This window comes from Vigna unguiculata, chromosome 11 (genome assembly GCF_004118075.2).
Source record: "Vigna unguiculata cultivar IT97K-499-35 chromosome 11, ASM411807v1, whole genome shotgun sequence".
NCBI lineage: Eukaryota > Viridiplantae > Streptophyta > Magnoliopsida > Fabales > Fabaceae > Vigna > Vigna unguiculata.
In genome coordinates, this window is record NC_040289.1 from 11,848,051 (window position 1) to 11,853,746 (window position 5,696).

The 5,696-nt window shown below is 40.2% G+C and overlaps 1 long non-coding RNA gene across 1 annotated transcript; it reads right to left on the bottom strand.

Moving 5' to 3' along the window:
* Positions 1 to 553: 553 nt before the first annotated feature.
* Positions 554 to 3,096, bottom strand: LOC114168834. The gene is made up of 2 exons (XR_003600770.1): positions 2,552 to 3,096; positions 554 to 665 (listed from the first exon to the last, which is right to left on the bottom strand). It is a non-coding gene; the product is annotated as an uncharacterized LOC114168834 (long non-coding RNA).
* Between the last annotated feature and the right edge of the window lie 2,600 nt (positions 3,097 to 5,696).

Here is a 5,696-nt window from a genome sequence, read left to right on the forward strand (position 1 = left end):
GAGTCACATGGACAAGCTTAGGAACCAAGTCTTTCCTCGCCAAAGATCTCTAGAATGCTTTCACAAAAATTCTCAATAAAAATACAAATGAAAACAGATTGTGTGAAAACAATTGGACAAAATGTGTGAAGAGATTGAAAATTTAAAGACCAAAAGAAAGTCACCTAGGTGTTAAACACATTGCACCTAGATGTCACGGTGACCTAAAACATAAATGGCAAACACACAAATCACACAAAACATGGACATTGAAAGCATAAAAACATAAAACATAAAGGCTGAAAACATAAACTAGACGAAAAATCTAAGTGAAGATACAAGTGGCCTTTGGAACCCTTTGAACCTCACACTAAACGCTTAAACTATTACAATTAAATGCTAAGGATGGGATTGCTCTAAAGTATTTTCCCACCTAAGCCAAATAAAGGAGAAAACTGAAATCTGAAAAGAAAATTTACACAAAAGCTGTGACATCAAAACAAAAAGCACAGTAAAAGAACATAAACTATGCTAAGCTATGTCTCTCTCTCGGCCAGCCTCCAAAGTGTGTCACCCTCAAGTGCGTGCACTCCTCCTTGAAGGTCCCAACTCACTCCTTTTTCCTCTCGGTGGCCACTCAATTTGTTTTTCCTCACCACAGCTGCACCTTGTAGAAAGGTTATCACCTACAAGGCTACCAAAAACAGTGAGTTCAAGGCAAATGAACCAAGAGCACATGAGCAGTCAGCCACTTTTGAGAGTAAAAAGCAGAAAACAATAAAAGTTCAAATTTGAGGCAAGGACAACATCAAGTGATGGATATAATGACAAACTCAAAGGATAGCCAACAAAGACAAGCAAGAAACAAGCTATGAAAGAAAGGAGGCACACAAAAGAGAACCTAAGGAATGTATCTAGATTAAGATGAATAAAACCAAAAGCAAACAAAGACTCAAATTAAGTTGAATCAAGAGCATATGCAATTGTCATTGAAAAAAGTAGTAGGCAGTTGTGAACTGTGCAAGGCAACTTATATTGTGCTGAAACAAATAATGTGTTCAAATGCAATCAAGATTGATTCAGTCGCTTTCAGATGCTTTTGTTCTCATAAAAAATTCTTTTTCTTTTCAATGATTGCATTCTCCTTTTCTTTTTAGCTATCAAAAACGTGAAAAATGGTTCACACAAAGTGCAATTTTTGACCACCAAATCAATGAACAAATGGATATGGCAGATTTCAAGAGATTCAACTCAAAAAGAAGAAATAAAAAAAACAAAGGTGAAAAGCACATAAGACAGCATGAAACTCTCGGACAGTGCATTGTAGATGCAAGGAACTAGAAATGGTCCAACAACTACATTATGCAGCAGAATTTCAAACAATACGCAGCAAGGAAAAGAGTATAAGACAGAGCAATAAAACACCATTGTTGCAGCATATTTGCACACAATTAGGTGGCCAACAGAAAAACAACACCATAAATTGGAAAGCAATGACATGCAGTGACAAGAATCAAAGATGGAAATATAGAAAGTGGACCACAACAAGGACTGCAATGCCAAGTAAAACTAGCCCAAACATACACTGCACCCAAGATATGTATCAACTGGCATACGAATATGAATAATCTGCAAAGCATAGCTTCGAACAAGACATCACAATATCACACCACACTTATGGATTCAAAACAGAGCTTGAAACAAGAGAATTCAGTTGGATATATAGAGTGTAATAAGTTCAATAACACAAACTGAATCAATGAATCAAGATACTGAATTGAAATCAAATGAATGTCCAGCACAACAAGGCAGATATATGAAACTACAGGGAAAATGATAAGGACACACTCTAGGCTAGTAATCACAAATCAACAAAATGTGATTAAGCAGACACACGATTGAAAACAGATGCAATTTCAATTCATATTCATATAGCCACAAGAATTCATCAGATCAACACAGAACATGCATTGAAAACACTGTAAACTATTAGAAACCAGATTCTGTTAAAACAGATGAAGCTAGCAGCACTCAACTCAATCAAGGATACTAATCCAGAGGCAACAATTTGGAACAGAACGAAAATTGAAGCATCTGTGAAGGCATAGAATACTGCAGTAAAAAAGGTACTAAACATGCTTATATTTTCAGCTAAACCAAAACCTTAGCAGAACTCTGAACACAATCAGATTGTATTAACTAAGATAGTGTATGGCAGCAAGAATCATTGGCCAGAAATTGAATTGCTAGAACAATAATAGATTCAAACTGAAACACATATTCAATTGGACAACAATTGCAAGAAATTGAGCACGAATTAATACAGGACACAACAACAATTCATATACTGCATAAGAGAATTGCTAATGATCTAATAACAATTAAGGAACTCAACAAAACACAAATTCGGATACTAAACTCAGCATATTAAGAATGAAATATAGAACAACACACAAAAATTAGGGACAACTCTATAGAATCAAAGACATAATACGAATTACACAAAACTGACGACAAAACACGAGATTATAAAACTGAAAGCTAGGTAATCAAATTGAAAATAAAACCTAACTGTGATATATACATTGAATGGCAGAATCAGAGAGATAGACATAATATCATCATCAGTGGAAATGACTGGAAAATGCAGCGAAAGGCTTATAATTGGTGAGTAACGCTCGAATCTCACTGGTTTGGAAACCCTAGGAGGATAAATCCTAATCTAAGGTGAAGGGTTTGAGCAGAGACGAAAATGGGAGTATTCTCAACCAGATTTATCATTCATCTAAGCTAAATGTTTACAAACAATGGTTTACCCCTTTATAGAATAGAGGCAAACGGAGAATGGAAGGAAAGAAGAAAAGATCTTAATGGCAGCGAGGCCGTGTACATGGATCCTAACGAGAAAAAGGGTTGGGAAGCTACGTTGAAACGACGCTCCAACAGAAAATGGGAGCATAGGTGAAAGTTTGAAACCCTAATAGCGTGTTTGAAGAAGGAGGAAGAAACCCAACTGCGTTGTCTAGAGAGAGGGAACGCATGCGTTGGTTGATCAGCTGAAGCATTGAAGAAGTTGGGCTCGGGTTGAAACGAAAGAACCCTAGCGGAGGTTTAGTTTTTGGAGTGCTGCAGTTTGGGCTGAAGCGGGCCCAACCAGTTGAACTAAGGATGCTTCCAACGTTGTAGGGGTGTGCAGAAAATATGATTGGGCTGTTGATTGAAAAAGTTGGCTGCTATTTTGTAGACGCGTAGAGGCGTGCAAACAGAATCACGCAACGCGCAGCTGGACTTGGGTCACAGATGGGATCTTGGCCCACATGCTTATTGATTGAAAGCATGGGTGTGGTGAATTGGGTCGCAACCCCAATATCAATGGGCAGCTTGGAAATAAAAGGTTGCATTTAGCAAACAAACCCAATTGACAAATTTTATGTAATTAAAAATAAAAGAAATTAAAAGGAATGAGCCTAGACGTTGGCCCAATGCTATAAGCCTTATTGGGGTTACATCACCTTTGGTCTCTCTTACCGGTTTTATCCGCGAGTCGCACCCCATTCCGCGAGCCAACCTTATTTCTTCTACCAAAGCAATTCCTGCTCCTGGTGCCCTTTTGACGTTGTTAGCAGTTGGTTATCGTGGATGGTGATGATATCGCCTACCATTGATGGGAATTTCATTGCAAGGTGGGGTTTGATTTCCTTAACAGAATACTGTGTGCATGTCGATATATCATTAGGTGCATACACTTTCCCCGGAAAAGTCGTATATAGGTTCATCGTATACCGGAAACTCGAACCTCTAATATGTCTTCCAGTAATATCTACTGAACTTCCTTGATCAAATACCACTTTTTTACTGCACAGTGATAACCATTGGATCGTCTTGTTCTTGCTCCATGCCTTGAAAGTCGGCGTTTATGAACGTTATGGGAGGCATCCTTCGACGTCGTTGTGTGCGGGTTATGGCATTAACAGACTAGATATTTCTGAGGTTTCGCTTTCTTGCTGACGTGGCGATGCCACCTCCTATAAAGCCTCCCGATATGGTATTTATGGCCCCTCGTAGAAGAGGCTTGTCAACCGGATTGTTATCAGTCTGTGTGGGAGGATTCTCTCTTTGTTCGTCCTTCTGACTTCTATTGTCATGTTGTTGGCTTGGGCGATCAGTGTTCCAGTTATACCCTGCTCGTGAACTACCTTCCCCATCTCTTCTGATGAAACCTTTAAGGTATCCAAAGTGTATAAGCTCTTAAATCTTATCCTGTAGAGCTTTACATTCATCTGTTGGATATTCGTTATTGTGGTGGTATTTGTAATACTTGGACATATCTGAGTTTGGCAGGTTGTGAGACTTTTGAGGAGGGGGGATGAGGTCGTTGTGAAGGGCCTCTTCCATGATACGTGAGTGAGGAGCGCTCAGAGATGCGTATCTTGAGTATCTTGGTGTTCTGGGATCTCGGGATTTAGGGTCTACCCTTGCTTGTGCTTTCTTAGTCTTCTTTTCAACAGGTTGCAGTCTAGTGAGAAACTTGGTTCGTAGTGTCCTCATTTCTTCCATGCGTATGTAGTCGACGACGTGCAACCTTAACTCGTGCATGGTGGCGGGCAGTCTCAAGTAGATGTTATCTACGAATGGCCTTGGTTTAAGAGCCATGGCCATGTACTACAAGACCACGTCTTGTGTGAAGTTCTTGATTTTTAGGGCCACCTTACTGAATCTGTCGATAAAAGCTCTCAATGTCTCATCTCTTTCTTGTTTGACACTTCCTACGAATTGGGTGGAGAAAAAGGTGGATAGGGTATTGAAATACTTTACAGAGTATGGGGGCAGAGACGTGAACCACTTTAGGGATGGTCCCTTGAGGGTGGTGGGGAAAGCTATACACATGATGACATCTTCGGTCGTGTAGAGTCTGACCTAAGAGACATAAATCTCCACGTCAATGAAAGGGTTCCCACTGCTTGGGAAGGGGAGTTTTTGTGATGCCGTCAATGAAAGGGTGTCGACACTTGTTTATGTTTGCGGTGCCAGGGTGGTTGGTAGCAGTTTGAAAGGTGGCGGTGTGCTAGGTTGTCGTGATGGTATGGGGAGTCAGGTTGTACTCGCTCTCTTCTTCAGTCATATGATAAAGCGAAGTTTTGAATTCGACATGAACTTCCTTTTCCTTACCTTTGCTATGCGCAACTTCCATCTCCACCTTCCTCCTCAAACGGGAGTTTTCCTGCCTTTGGGCTTCCATTTCATTAGCGCTACATTTTTGGAATACCTAGAAAGAGATATTGAGTGTTGGAAGGGAGCTATGGAGTGGAGGAAAGGATTGAGACTTTTGGGACAAGGAAGATCACAAGGATCGCACTTGAAGCAAGGAATCCCGGTAAGGGGAGTTGTGTCTACTTGCTTTTAATTTGTATGATGCAGTTTCATGAATTATTGCTGTCTAAGTGGCCGATTTTCCCTCCATTGACATTGTTTTACGAAGTTTCTAGGCTTCTGTCTAGAAATTGCCTAGCGGCATTGAAGGCCCACCAAACGACTCAAGCTGATCAAACCCAAATTCTGAGTTCTTGAAGAACCGCCTGGCAACAGTTGAGAATCTCCACGCGATGGGGTGATTATGTGCTACTTGTTTTGGCAATAATGTATGGTTTGACATGAGATGTAGCACCTTGTATCGGCTGGTTTTGGTCACTTCTACATGTATGATTCTTCTTTTCTAG